This window comes from Pan troglodytes, chromosome X (genome assembly GCF_028858775.2).
Source record: "Pan troglodytes isolate AG18354 chromosome X, NHGRI_mPanTro3-v2.0_pri, whole genome shotgun sequence".
NCBI lineage: Eukaryota > Metazoa > Chordata > Mammalia > Primates > Hominidae > Pan > Pan troglodytes.
In genome coordinates, this window is record NC_072421.2 from 113,452,913 (window position 1) to 113,468,330 (window position 15,418).

Below are 15,418 nucleotides of genomic sequence, written 5' to 3' on the forward strand. Positions count from 1 at the left end.
CCCGGGAGGCTCCGTCGGCCCCACTGCACGCCTGCGGTGTGAGGAGGGCCGACTGGCAGTGCTGAGTTCCGTGGCCATTGGCGCCGGTGCCCGCCGCTGCTGGCCGGCGCCGGGGCGTTCCTCCTTGCGTCCTAGGGAGGAAGGTGGGCCGCGGGGCATCCCGCGGGGCCCCTACCCAGACGGTTCTTGAGGAGGTGGACGCAAGGCCAGGCCAGGCCAGGCCCGGCCACGCCACCCTCAGACGCCACGCACCCGCCTTGTTGAGACTTGCCACCCTGTCTTGTTGTGTCCATGTCCCCGAGGTTGTCTTGGAGGCGGGCCATTCCCCGTGGTGGTGCTCATTTCTGCCTGGGGGCCTTCCGGGGACCCCGCTTGCCTTTGGGGGTGCGCAGGCCCTTGCCCTGCGATCAGAGGCGCACCGACCGATGAGTTCGGTGGCAAAGCTTGAGAAATGGAGACTCTCTGGGCATCAGCTAAGGGGGCCCGGGGCCTTCCCAGGCCTGCTGGAGTCCGGGAAGCCGGGGGCACCCAGAAGGAAGGACCCGTCGGACTCTGCCTGGGGACAGCCTGCTGCGCGCCAGAAGGGTCCGCTGCTCAGGCAGCATCCCCGTGCCTCTCCTCCAGTGGGTCCCTCAGGTAGAATCGGGGCAGGCCCCACTGGACGTGCAGGGAGGAGGCTCGGAGGATGCGTCCTTTGCAGGACCCGGTCTGGTCCAGCAGCAGACGGAGCCATCTCCCGGGGCTTTCTGGCTTCTCCGAGGGTGTTCAGGAGTCTCCCAAGTGCACAGGGGCTCGTGCCCAAAGGGTGGAGGTCGGCACCGCTTCGCTCAATTCAGGAGTGGAGAAGGAAGCTAGAGGACCCTCTGGAGGTGGCAGGTGGAATGTCCTGCTTTTGTATTTATTTATTTATTTATTTATTTATTTATTTATTTATTTGTTTATTTATTTATTTTGTAATCAACTGAAAGAAGGCAGCAGGAGTCGATGGGCCTCTTAGGCCGGAAACCTTACAAGCATAGGACCAAGGCAGAAAAGGTCCAGAGGTTTCATGGTCCTCCGTTCCACCTGAATCTAGCTAGAGAGCGAGCCAGGTGGATAGGTGTGCCCCTCGTCGCCCGTGCGCTGAGGCACTGTCACGCAAAGAGACATTCACCTTCCACGTCAACGCACCTTTAAGGGTGAGAGCGGTCCGCCGTGCCCAAGAGGAACGGGATGACATTCAACTGGGACTTGCCTCACCTTGGCTTGGGGAACCTCGAGAGCAGTCCCATGGGGGCGGTGTTACTCGTGGTGGTAGAAGTGGAGGGCGTGTCCGGGTACTTGAGTTCATGGGCATTTCTCCCGCCGCCTCTCAGCCTATCTGCACCATGTCTCACACGTTCAGTTGCAGGTCTTACCGTTTTGAAAGCGCACGTGGGCAAGAAGTCCTGGGCAGCACAAGAAAGTCAATCACGTTGAGACAGAGAGAACAGGAGAGGAAGTGGGCCCCAGTAGAAGTGGGCGAGAGAGCGTTGGGTGGGAACGTGGCACGAGAGAGAGAAATTATGAGATTGAGAGAGAGAGAGAGAGGGAGGGAGGGAGGGAGAGAGAGAGAGAGATAGGGAAAGAGAAAGAGAGAGAGAAAGAGAAAGTGAGAGAGAAAAGAAACTATGTTGTGGAACATGCCAGCGGAAAGTCCACAGGGGTGAAAGAGTCCGGCAATGGCCAGGGAGTTAGCAGCTTGGCGTAGCGTCTTCCCACTGTTTTGTCTGTCTTGAGAATAGCATTCAACGCGACCGTGTTCCCGCAGCAGACGTTAGGCCGCTGCCCACGCCTTGAGTGCCGGACGAGGTCAACATAGGCTTTCCGTCACAGAATATGTTTGGGCAGGAAGATCGGAACACTTGGGGCTGGGCCATCTACCGCTCCCCCACGGCACACACGAGTCCTCAGGGGAATGCCCGCCTCTGTGTGTGTTGTACGTGCGGCCTTCTGGGCAGAGCCGTGGAGAGTTGGACGTAGGCCAGGTGTGAGGAGGAGAGGTGTGTTTGGGGTGGCCACTGGCTCCCCTCCTGTCTGACGCAGGCTGGCGTGGGCTCTTCCCCCAGCCCCTTGCCGGTGCTGCCACGTGAGAAGGGCCCGGGTGCCGGTCCCGCTATTCCGGAATTGTGGGTTCACCTGAAGTTTGAGGCCAAACCCCCAGCGTTCAGTGGGACGCCAGTCGCCTTTGACCTCTTGGTCAAGCTGGCCTTGCCGTGACCCGTGAGAATGCCCAAGTGCCAATGTGTCCCGGGGGGCAGGGCCGGGGCTGGGATCCTAGTGTGTGCCCAGTCTCCTTCTCTTCCCTGCGGGTTCCACCATCCTCCCATCCTAACGCATCGTTAGGGATGCGGTTAGGTCGGGTCCATCCCCAGGGCGGTCCAAGGGGACCGCTTTCTGGTTTGTCAGGAAGGCAGGCTAGTAAGAAGGATCCCGCCGAGTCCCATCTGCCAAGGACAGGGTCCCGCAGGTGGGCCAGGGCTGGCCCAAAGCGGCCGAGATGCCGATCCGCCATGTGCGGAGCGCTGTTGGCGTTTTTTCCTCAGCAAAGGGCGGAGGGAGTGGACGTGGGGGAAGGGCACGTGGGCATTTCTGGAGCAACACTGCCATCAAGAGGAACTGGCTTGGCAATCCCGCGCACCCTTCGCTGTGCTCGCCTGGGGAGGAGTGGCTTGGGACTGTCCTGGGGGACCAGGCAGGACTAGGGCAGGTGCTCGGACGGATCCGAGGTCTCTGGAGGTCCGAGAGAAGCAGGCTCCGCCGCGGGGTCGGGCCGTGGAAGCCCCAGAGAGAGGCGCCAGGACTAGCTGGGCAGCCAGGACGCCTGGCCGTTCCCGGACAGGAAGCCATGGCTCGGGAGCCTGGTGGCGGCCATGATCTGGGCGGGACCAGCGGAGGCCTCCGCCAGGGAGCCTGGGCTCGGGGCCTTGGGCAGTTTGCCTGGTGCCCCTTCCCGTGGGAGCAACCGGGGTGACGGCCTAGCTGGGTCCTCGGCCCGGGAGGCTCCGTCGGCCCCACTGCACGCCTGCGGTGTGAGGAGGGCCGACTGGCAGTGCTGAGTTCCGTGGCCATTGGCGCCGGTGCCCGCCGCTGCTGGCCGGCGCCTGGGCGTTCCTCCTTGCGTCCTAGGGAGGAAGGTGGGCCGCGGGGCATCCCGCGGGGCCCGTACCCAGACGGTTCTTGAGGAGGTGGACGCAAGGCCACCCTCAGACGCCACGCACCCGCCTTGTTGAGACTTGCCACCCTGTCTTGTTGTGTCCATGTCCCCGAGGTTGTCTTGGAGGCGGGCCATTCCCCGTGGTGGTGCTCATTTCTGCCTGGGGGCCTTCCGGGGACCCCGCTTGCCTTTGGGGGTGCGCAGGCCCTTGCCCTGCGATCAGAGGCGCACCAACCGATGAGTTCGGTGGCAAAGCTTGAGAAATGGAGACTCTCTGGGCATCAGCTAAGGGGGCCCGGGGCCTTCCCAGGCCTGCTGGAGTCCGGGAAGCCGGGGGCACCCAGAAGGAAGGACCCGTCGGACTCTGCCTGGGGACAGCCTGCTGCGCGCCAGAAGGGTCCGCTGCTCAGGCAGCATCCCCGTGCCTCTCCTCCAGTGGGTCCCTCAGGTAGAATCGGGGCAGGCCCCACTGGACGTGCAGGGAGGAGGCTCGGAGGATGCGTCCTTTGCAGGACCCGGTCTGGTCCAGCAGCAGACGGAGCCATCTCCCGGGGCTTTCTGGCTTCTCCGAGGGTGTTCAGGAGTCTCCCAAGTGCACAGGGGCTCGTGCCCAAAGGGTGGAGGTCGGCACCGCTTCGCTCAATTCAGGAGTGGAGAAGGAAGCTAGAGGACCCTCTGGAGGTGGCAGGTGGAATGTCCTGCTTTTGTATTTATTTATTTATTTATTTATTTATTTATTTTGTAATCAACTGAAAGAAGGCAGCAGGAGTCGATGGGCCTCTTAGGCCGGAAACCTTACAAGCATAGGACCAAGGCAGAAAAGGTCCAGAGGGTTCATGGTCCTCCGTTCCACCTGAATCTAGCTAGAGAGCGAGCCAGGTGGATAGGTGTGCCCCTCGTCGCCCGTGCGCTGAGGCACTGTCACGCAAAGAGACATTCACCTTCCACGTCAACGCACCTTTAAGGGTGAGAGCGGTCCGCCGTGCCCAAGAGGAACGGGATGACATTCAACTGGGACTTGCCTCACCTTGGCTTGGGGGACCTCGAGAGCAGTCCCGTGGGGGCGGTGTTACTCGTGGTGGTAGAAGTGGAGGGCGTGTCCGGGTACTTGAGTTCATGGGCATTTCTCCCGCCGCCTCTCAGCCTATCTGCACCATGTCTCACACGTTCAGTTGCAGGTCTTACCGTTTTGAAGGCGCACGTGGGCAAGAAGTCCTGGGCAGCACAAGAAAGTCAATCACGTTGAGACAGAGAGAGCAGGAGAGGAAGTGGGCCCCAGTAGAAGTGGGCGAGAGAGCGTTGGGTGGGAACGTGGCACGAGAGAGAGAAATTATGAGATTGAGAGAGAGAGAGGGAGGGAGGGAGGGAGGGAGAGAGAGAGAGAGATAGGGAAAGAGAAAGAGAGAGAGAAAGAGAAAGTGAGAGAGAAAAGAAACTATGTTGTGGAAAATGCCAGCGGAAAGTCCACAGGGGTGAAAGAGTCCGGCAATGGCCAGGGAGTTAGCAGCTTGGCGTAGCGTCTTCCCACTGTTTTGTCTGTCTTGAGAATAGCATTCAACGCGACCGTGTTCCCGCAGCAGACGTTAGGCCGCTGCCCACGCCTTGAGTGCCGGACGAGGTCAACATAGGCTTTCCGTCACAGAATATGTTTGGGCAGGAAGATCGGAATACGTGGGGCTGGGCCATCTACCGCTCCCCCACGGCACACACGAGTCCTCAGGGGAATGCCCGCCTCTGTGTGTGTTGTACGTGCGGCCTTCTGGACAGAGCCGTGGAGAGTTGGACGTAGGCCAGGTGTGAGGAGGAGAGGTGTGTTTGGGGTGGCCACTGGCTCCCCTCCTGTCTGACGCAGGCTGGCGTGGGCTCTTCCCCCAGCCCCTTGCCGGTGCTGCCACGTGAGAAGGGCCCGGGTGCCGGTCCCGCTATTCCGGAATTGTGGGTTCACCTGAAGTTTGAGGCCAAACCCCCAGCGTTCAGTGGGACGCCAGTCGCCTTTGACCTCTTGGTCAAGCTGGCCTTGCCGTGACCCGTGAGAATGCCCAAGTGCCAATGTGTCCCGGGGGGCAGGGCCGGGGCTGGGATCCTAGTGTGTGCCCAGTCTCCTTCTCTTCCCTGCGGGTTCCACCATCCTCCTATCCTAACGCATCGTTAGGGATGCGGTTAGGTCGGGTCCATCCCCAGGGCGGTCCAAGGGGACCGCTTTCTGGTTTGTCAGGAAGGCAGGCTAGTAAGAAGGATCCCGCCGAGTCCCATCTGCCAAGGACCGGGTCCCGCAGGTGGGCCAGGGCTGGCCCAAAGCGGCCGAGATGCCGATCCGCCATGTGCGGAGCGCTGTTGGCGTTTTTTCCTCAGCAAAGGGCGGAGGGAGTGGACGTGGGGGAAGGGCACGTGGGCATTTCTGGAGCAACACTGCCATCAAGAGGAACTGGCTTGGCAATCCCGCGCACCCTTCGCTGTGCTCGCCTGGGGAGGAGTGGCTTGGGACTGTCCTGGGGGACCAGGCAGGACTAGGGCAGGTGCTCGGACGGATCCGAGGTCTCTGGAGGTCCGAGAGAAGCAGGCTCCGCCGCGGGGTCGGGCCGTGGAAGCCCCAGAGAGAGGCGCCAGGACTAGCCGGGCAGCCAGGACGCCTGGCCGTTCCCGGACAGGAAGCCATGGCTCGGGAGCCTGGTGGCGGCCATGATCTGGGCGGGACCAGCGGAGGCCTCCGCCAGGGAGCCTGGGCTCGGGGCCTTGGGCAGTTTGCCTGGTGCCCCTTCCCGTGGGAGCAACCGGGGTGACGGCCTAGCTGGGTCCTCGGCCCGGGAGGCTCCGTCGGCCCCACTGCACGCCTGCGGTGTGAGGAGGGCCGACTGGCAGTGCTGAGTTCCGTGGCCATTGGCGCCGGTGCCCGCCGCTGCTGGCCGGCGCCGGGGCGTTCCTCCTTGCGTCCTAGGGAGGAAGGTGGGCCGCGGGGCATCCCGCGGGGCCCGTACCCAGACGGTTCTTGAGGAGGTGGACGCAAGGCCAGGCCAGGCCAGGCCCGGCCCGGCCACCCTCAGACGCCACGCACCCGCCTTGTTGAGACTTGCCACCCTGTCTTGTTGTGTCCATGTCCCCGAGGTTGTCTTGGAGGCGGGCCATTCCCCGTGGTGGTGCTCATTTCTGCCTGGGGGCCTTCCGGGGACCCCGCTTGCCTTTGGGGGTGCGCAGGCCCTTGCCCTGCGATCAGAGGCGCACCAACCGATGAGTTCGGTGGCAAAGCTTGAGAAATGGAGACTCTCTGGGCATCAGCTAAGGGGGCCCGGGGCCTTCCCAGGCCTGCTGGAGTCCGGGAAGCCGGGGGCACCCAGAAGGAAGGACCCGTCGGACTCTGCCTGGGGACAGCCTGCTGCGCGCCAGAAGGGTCCGCTGCTCAGGCAGCATCCCCGTGCCTCTCCTCCAGTGGGTCCCTCAGGTAGAATCGGGGCAGGCCCCACTGGACGTGCAGGGAGGAGGCTCGGAGGATGCGTCCTTTGCAGGACCCGGTCTGGTCCAGCAGCAGACGGAGCCATCTCCCGGGGCTTTCTGGCTTCTCCGAGGGTGTTCAGGAGTCTCCCAAGTGCACAGGGGCTCGTGCCCAAAGGGTGGAGTTCGGCACCGCTTCGCTCAATTCAGGAGTGGAGAAGGAACCTAGAGGGCACTCTGGATGTGGCAGGTGGAATGTCCTGCTTTTTTTTCTTTTTAAATATACTGAAACAAGGCAGGAGTCAGTGGGCCTCTTAGGCCCGAGACCTTAAAAGCCCAGGACCAAAGCAGAAAAGGTCCAGAGGGTTCATGGTCCTCCATTCCACCTGAATCCAGCTAGATACTGAGCCCGGTGGATACGTGTGCCCCTCCTCTCCCGTGTGCAGAGACACTGCCATGCAAAGAGACATTCATCTTCCACTTCAATGCACATTTAAGCGTGACCGCGGTCCGCTGTGACGAAGAGGAACGGGATGACATTCAGCTGAGAGTTGCCTCATCTTGGCTTGGGGCATCTCGAAAGTTGGCTTATGGGTGGTGTTGGTGGTGGTCGTAGAAGCGGAGGGTGTGATGGGATTCTTGCGTAGTTCTCTTGCTGCCTCTCAGCTAATCTGCTCTATGTCTCACGCGTTCAGTTGCCTCTGGTACCTGCCTACGTCGGCAGGAATTCCTGGATAGTCTAGGAAACCCTATGACATTAAGACAGGAATCGCACCAAAGTAGAAGTGGGCGAGAGTGTGTTGGGTCCGAATGTGGCAAGAGAGGGAGCGATAGAGTGTGAGAAGGAGCAGAAACCATGTTGTTGATATCCCAAAGAAAGTCGTGGGGGCTAAGGAGTCTGTAAATGGTGAGGAATATCCTTTTCGATATGACTTGTATGCCTAATCGATCCCCTGGGAGTTTGAACATCTCCTTCGGCAAGTGGACAGGGATACAAAACGGCATCATCCTTCATCACTATAAATTTAAAAATAAGAAATTCCCTAGCTATTTTGATTGGATCATAGTGTCCAATATGGCAAAGAAGATTATGTCGGGTGCTAGGCCCAGGCAGTTACTGCAGCAGAGAGTGTGGTGGTAAAAAAAAATAACAAGCAAGGCGTGCTTCACAGCCACTTCATTCTATCTAACGAAACTTGAGACAAATGGAGGAGAGCAAAGGCATAATTATCCCAGTCTTTTCTCCTGATGTGACCCCTGCTAATTCCTGCTATCCCTCAATCAGGTATCATTCCCTTTCCTAAGCCTTTAAGGTAGGTCAGACTGCTGAACTGGGCTTGGCCTGGATCTATGAGTACAGGAAAGTGTCAATAATTCCAGGATAAGAGTAAAATCCAGGTACTTGGCCCATCTCAAACTATGAGTCTGTGTCTTCGTGAAAGAAACAATTCTACTTAAGATAACCCGTATAAACCCAAAAGTGTGCTCAGGAATAGATCAATACAGCTATTCGTTTTGATGAATTATTTCATAGACATTTATATTTCCCACTGAGAGCATGACAGAAAGGGATACCAGTTCACCCCAAGAACCCAAGCAGAGTAAATCCCACTTCAAGGTCTTGGACTGGTTTTGGGACTCCCTTTGGATTAGGACAAAAGGCAAGGGGAAAGGTCTGGCAGGCCAGAGTGGTTGGCATTACTGGAGCAAAAGGGCCATCAAGCAGAAGCTTTTTGAGTATGGCTTCTGGCCCCTCTCTGTATATTCATACTTCTGTTAGGTAACAGGGTAGGTATGGAACACTCAGAGAATTCTGGAGGTGGACATGGGCACCTGAGTGGGTGCCTTCAGAGTTGGTGTGAAAGCGAGGGAACCAGGCTCATCCACCAAGGAGCCCTGGGCTGCAAGGCCTGTCAGGTCCCAGAGGTGGTGGAGGTCAGGCCTTGTTGGCCGCCATGTTTGGAAACTGGGAGCTGAAGCTACTGCAGGGCATTGAGACTACGAATCTTTGCTCTTAGTGCAAAAACAAGGTTAGGGGAAGAGAGGGATCCTTGCCCTGGAGGTCTTGGGGCTGTGTAAAACCTGAGAACTAAAGTCTCATCTGGAGGACCCAGGCCTAGCCAAATAACGGGGCGGTGGTAGTGGCCACATTATCAGGTGTTATCTCTTGTAAAGAGGAGAGAGAATTTCCTGATTATTGGGTACTGCACTGAGACAAGAAATGGTAACCCAGGTGCATTGCATTTCAAGTATTGTCTGGTTTCCTCTTGCTCCCCTCAAAGAAAGGCTGGGTCAAGGGTGCCACAGGATGCCATTCTGTCAGTCTTCTCCCTAGGGCACAGGGTACCCACTGGTTGTTGATGTCGTGTAGGACATCATCCTGAAGAGTCCAGAGACCTAGGACTACATTGAGAATTTACTTCAGTTTGGGAAAATTCCAGGGTTGCCCTGTTCCCTGATCTCTAGGGGCATGACCTGGTTTGTCTCTTGGGGACACCTGGATTCACACTCATGGTGTTGTATGTTCTGTGGGTTCAGCTGTCCTATGGTGATGGCCCACGCCAAAGGAGCACACTCAAACCACTAATCTCACAGCCTTGGGCTAGGGACTGATCAGATCTTCTAGGTCTGGATGCTGCCTTGGAGCTTGGCAAATATAAAATCGGTTGGATCCAAGAGTTTTTGCCCAAATAATACAACAATCTAACCTGTAGGGAAACTCACACGTGAAAAACACAGGGTAGCAAGCAGCAGTTTTCATCTAGTAGGTGTAAGAAAAATAAAAAAGGAATGAAGGTCTGGGCTTTGAGATGTCCTACTTGGTCTTTGGGAAAGTGCAGACCAGGGAACACAAACCAAGGAAGGCAGAAGCTGGCAAATGACATGACCCATCCTACAGGTTTTCCGGAAATCACCTCTAGGGAGAGGCAGAGACAACAGAAAAGAGCTATGTGTCAGTGAGCATGCGCCTGGTTCTTGGCAAGGCACACTTGCTTAATGGGAGGGTGAATGAGATAATTAATATATAAAAAATGTGGATAGGGCTGGGTGCACAGGGAGGGGCACAGTGGCGAAGATGAGGAACGATTAAATGCAACACTGGTCAATTTGGCAGGGACTCCTGACTCTGAGTCGCAGCTCCCTGAGTACAGGTGGAGAAGGAAGCAAAGGCCATTCCTGTGTATTGCCGTATGAGCAATCATGTTGGAGTGGCATCAAAGCAAAGGTGAAGATAGCAGAAGGATGTGAAACAGAAATGAATGCAAGGGAGATGGGCCTGCTCCAAGACAAAGGTCCCGTCCTTTGGAACAGGGACACCAGAAAAACAGGGTTGCAAGAGTGGGTGGCTTCTCAAGGTGGTTGGGCATAGCATTGCTTCAATCATGTCAAAAAAAAAAAAAAAGAGAAAGGTTTGAGTATGGGCCCACAGGGTCTCAAGCAGCCCGTCTTCTCCCAGAGATTGGAAGAACAATCCAATGCCAGCCACCGCAAGCACCAATGGCCGTAGAACTCCAGCACTGGGAATGGACCTTCACTGGGGGTGCCCCATAGCCAAGAAAGCCTCCCAGGCCAGGTACACCTCTAGGGCATCTGGCCCCTTGCTCCCAAGGGGCACCAGGAAAAGGGCCGATGGCCCTGAGCTGATGCTTCCTGGCCCAGATCTCTGCTAGTCCCTCCCAGACATGGCCGCCACCAGGCTCCTCAACCAAGACTTCCTGTGCAGGACCAGCCACGCATCCTGGTGCCTATCTCTGGGGCTTCCACGGCCTGAACTGGCCACAGACCCACTTCTGTCAGGCCTCCAGAGAGCTCGGATCTGTCCGGGCACCAGCCCTAGTCCTGCCTCCTCCCCCACAGCACTCCCAAGCCACTCCTTCCCAGGCAAGCATAGGGAAGGGTGTGCAGGATTGACAAATGATTTCCTCTTGATGGCAGTATTGCTCCAGAGATGCCTACCTGCCCTTCCCCCAGGTCCACTCCCTCCACCCTTTGCTGAGGAAAAAACGCCAACATGCTCCACACATGGCCGATCACAATCTTGGCCACTTTGGGCCAGCTCTAGCCCACCTGTGGGACCCTTTCCCTAGGGAGACTGGCCTCAGTGGAGTCCTCCTAGCCTGCCTTCCTGACAAACAGGAAAGCAGTCCCCTCGGACCGCCCTAGGGTTGGACTTGACCTAACCACATCCCTAACTATGCCTTTAGAATGGGAGGATGGTGGAGCACTCAGGAAAAAGACAAGAGACTGGGCACAGAGTTGTATCTAAGCCACTCCCTGCCTACTGAGAGACATTTCCACTTGGGTGTTCCCATGAGTCACTACAAGACCAGCTTGACCACAAGGTCAAAGGCAACCAGCATCCCACAGGCCACTGGGGTGGACTAAAGAGTAAGGTGAACGTACAATTTTAGAACAGCAGGATTGAGCCCCCGGCTTGTCTCCTGGGGCAGCCCCATGGGGTACAGGCAAAGATAGATCAGACAGGAGGAGTGCCAGGTGCCACCCCAAACACACCTGGGCTATATCAGTCTCTGGCCAGCTCACCCCAGAATGTTTGAGGTGGGAAAAAACAGACAGGTGTGAGTGCTGTTGAGGACTCCTGTGTGTCACAGGGGAGCAGTAGATGGGCAAGACCCACTTTTTCTGATCTTCCTCCCCACATATATTCTCTGACAAAAACCTTATTATGACTGTGTTGGGGCAGAGTAGATATGGGAATACCTTCAACGTGTGCTGCCGAAACACACTGACCACGAACACTGTTGTGAAGATAAGACAGAGAAAATAGAAAAAGCAGACAACACCCAAGCTGCTGCCTCCCGGACTCATTCCCAACACTTTGAACCAAACTCTTTTTTTTCTCCTCTCTTGCCATCTCCCCCTCTAACCCTCTCTCTCTATGTCTATGTTTGTGTATCTGTCTTTCTCCAGGACATCATATCAATGTATTTCTCCTGAACTGTAAGAGATGCAACTGAACGTGTGAGAGGTCATGTCAGTAGGCTGACAGGCAGCAAGAGAAATGCCCAGGAAACAAGTTCCTCTTGATGGCAGTATTGCTCCAGAAATGCCCATCTGCTCTTCCCCCAGGTCCATTCCCTCCACCCTTTGCTGAGGAGAAAACGCCAACTGCACTCCAAACATGGCTGATCACCATCTCGGCCCTTTTGGGCCAGCTCTGGCCCACAGGCGGGAACTTCTCCCTTGGGAGACTGGCCTCGGTGGGGTCCTCCTAGCCTGCCTTCCTGACAAACAAGAAAGCAGTCCCCTTGGACAGCCCTAGGGATGGACCAGGCCTAATTGCCTCCCTAACCATGTTTTTAGCTTGGGAGGATGGTGGAGCCTGCAGGGAAGAGATGGAGACTGGACACACAGTAGGATCCAAGCCCACCTTCTGTCATTTATGACACATTTCCACTTGGGCATTCTCATGGGTCACTCCAAGGACAGGTTGACTACAAGGTGTTTAGGTGGAAGGTGAATGTCTGTTTGAATTGCAGTCTCTGTGGGCACAGGTATTTACGTGAGTCTGTCTCTTGATTGAGATGGAAAAAGAGGACCATGTATTCTTTGGGACATTTTCTACTATTAGTGCTCTGAAGAAGGCGGTTCTCCTAAGGATTCAGGCATCAGAGGCTCATCACCTTATGCTTCCTACATTATGTCCCACCCTAAGGAAACAACACATTTCACCTGTCACCTCGAAAGGGTCCTCTAGGTTTCTTCCCTCTCTTGAATTCTATAGTGGGCTGAGCCTCACCACCACGGACACGCACCCCTGTTCATTTGTCAGCTTTTCTCGACATTCTCAAAAGTGCCAGAACTCACCCACCATGGAAAAGAGTCCAGTCCTCTGCGTTACCAGATCCCTTACTGCAAAGGAACATGTCCTCCAAGCTCTAGTGAAGCACAACATGTTGGACATGGCCATATTCTACTCTGCAGACACACTTGAATAGAGGCAGGGGTATGTCCAGGTGAATGAGCCAGGGCCAAGTGTCATTCACTACATTTGCCTGAGCATGCCCCAGAAGTTCTTTCTGGCACCCAGCAGGATCTCCTGAGGCCAAGCCCGATGGGTCTGTCCTTTTGTGTCATCTTAGCTTCTGGAATTTCAGCAAGTTTGGGACCACCCTCTCCCTAACAGTTTATACCCAGAGTCTCCATTTTGAAACGCTTGCCACAAAACACATTGGTCCACTTCTGATCACAGGACAAGGGCCTGCCCACCCTCAAAGCACAGGCTGAGTTGGCAGAAGGCTTCCAAGCAAAAATGAGCACCATAGATAATAGCCCACCTCCAAGGGAACATTTGGGGCATGGGAACAACAAAAGAGGGTCACGGGGGTGGGGGGGGCCCCGCAGGGCACAGTGTCTCAAGGTAGCTGGGCATTGCCTTACATCCACCTTGTCAATGACAGTCTGGGTACCAGCCCTGCAGGATTGCGGCCCATTTTCTTCCCTAGGATGGAGGAACACCCCAGCGCTCTCCAACCACTGGCACCAATGGCTGCAGAACTCCAGTGCTAAGTGTGGCCCCTTCTCAATGGTGTGCACTGCAGCCAGGGGAGCCTCCCAGGGCTCAGGACCCAGCTAGGCCATCAGGATTCTTGCTCCCAAGGGTAGGGGCACCAGGCAAACTGCCCACGCCCGGAGCCCATGTTCCATGGCTGAGGCCTCCGCTAGTCCCGCCCAGACATGGCCACCACCAGGCTCCCAAGACATGGCTTCCTGTACGGGACCTCCCAGGCATCCTGGATGTCCAGGTCACCCTGGCCTAACTCAGGGGCCTCCATGGCCTGAGCCACAGGCCCCATTTCCCACAGGCCTCCAGAGAGCTCGGATCTGTCTGGGCACTGGCCCTAGTCCTGCCTGGTTCTCCACAGCACTCCCAAGCCACTCCTCCCCAGCAAGCACAGGGAAAGATGCACGGGATTGCCACACAAGTTCCTCTTGATGGTAGTATTGCTCCAGAAATACCACCTTCTTTTCCCCCATCCACTCCCTCTGCCCTTTGCTGAGGAAAAAACACCAACCATGCTCCAAACATGGCCCATCACCATCTCAATCACTTTGGGTGAACTTTGGCCTACATGCAGGGCTCCTTTCAGCAAAGTCTGGCCTCTGCAGGGTCCTCTTCACCTGCCTTCATGACAAAGAGAGAAACAGCCCCCTTCAGCTGTCCTATGAATAGACTGGAACTTATCACATCCCTAACCCCGCCTTTAGCATGGGAGGATGGTGGAGCCCTCAGAGAAGAGACGGAGACTGGGCACACAGTAGGATCCAAGCCTACCCCTTGCCCTCTACAAGACATTTCCACTTGGGTGTTGTCATGGTTCACTCCAAGGGCAGCTTGACCACGAGGTCAAAGGTGACCAGCATCCCAGAGGCCACTGGGGTGAACTAGAGTAAGGTGAACGTAGAATTTCAGGACAGTGGGAATGATGCCCTGGCTCTTCTCACATGGCAGTCCTGGAGGGTCCCGGCAGGGATAAGTCAGACAGGAGGGGAGCCAGGTGCCACCCCAAACACACGTGTCCTCCTCATACCTGGCCAATGTCAATCTCTGGACAGCTTCCCTCAGAAGGTTAGAGGTGGGAAACACACAGAGTTTTGCATGCTGTTGAGGACTCTTGTGAGTCATGGGGGTGCAGAAGATGGGTGTGAAATGAAAACAAATATTGGGACCCCAAAATCACTAAGCTAAAGGGAAAAGTCAACCTGGGAACTGCTTAGGGGAAACCTGCCTCTCATTCTATTCAAAGTCATCCCTCGAGGTTCACTTGAGACAAATGAGTATCTGATTGCTTCCTCTCCCCTATCATTTATGTAAAAATGCAGATTCTCTGAGCCAGACTACATTGTGTATTCAGTGGAAAACTTATCGAGGGCTCAAAAGAATGCAACCTTTTGTTGCTTATCTACTTCTAACCTGGAAGTCCCCACTTCTTGTTGTCCCACCTTACTGGACCAAACCAATGTACATGTTACACATACTGACTGATGTCTCTGTAAACTGTCTAAATGCAAACTGTACCCCCGACCACATTGGGCACATGTCTCAGGACTTCCTGAGGCTTTGTCATGGGCACGTTCTTAACCTTGGCAAAATGAACTTTGTAAATTGACTGAGACCTGTCTCAGATATTTTGTGTTCACCTAGGCAAGACCCAAGTGTTACTATATCCTTCCCCACACATACCCTGTAACAGAAACGCTATGGCAACCATGTTGCAGCAGCTAAACGCAAGACCACCACCAACTATGCTGCAGGAACACAGTGACCAAGAACGCTACTCTCAGTATAAGACAGAGGAAACAGAAGAAACAGACTACACCCAAGCTCCTACCTCTCTGGTCCCCTTTGGGCTCCTTGACACCCACACACTTCTCTTTTGGATTTTCCATGAGATGTTTTTTTCTTCGTCTCTGTTTCACTCTCGTTCTTCCTCTCTCTCTGTTTCTACCCATCAGCCAAATGCTGTTTTGCCATCTTCCTCTCCTGCTCTATGTATTTGTCTGTGTGTTTTAAACTCTCTAAGATGTCATGTAAATGTATTCCTCCACAATTATAAAACACGAAACTGAACGAGTGAGAAATTGTACAGGTAGGCTGAGAGGCAGCAAGATAAATGCTCAAAAGCCCAAGGCCCCATGCCACATCTTCCACTTCTACCACCACTACCCTGGGGAATTTCCTTCTTGGTCCCAGAAGCCAAGGTGAGGCAAGTGACAGTTGAATGTCGTCCTGTTGGTCCTGGGAACTTCGGCACATGTTTAATGGCAAAAGTGCATTGAGGTGGGAAGGTAAAT

At 55.8% G+C, this 15,418-nt stretch overlaps 1 long non-coding RNA gene across 1 annotated transcript in view; it reads left to right on the forward strand.

The window, feature by feature from the left end:
• The window catches only part of LOC129138841 (uncharacterized), a 251,949-nt gene extending 240,329 nt beyond the window's left edge, over positions 1-11,620 (forward strand). The window contains exon 3 of the long non-coding RNA XR_008542055.2: positions 11,534-11,620. This is a non-coding gene — a long non-coding RNA (uncharacterized LOC129138841). The remainder of the gene's footprint in view (positions 1-11,533) is intronic.
• The last annotated feature ends 3,798 nt before the right edge of the window (positions 11,621-15,418 follow it).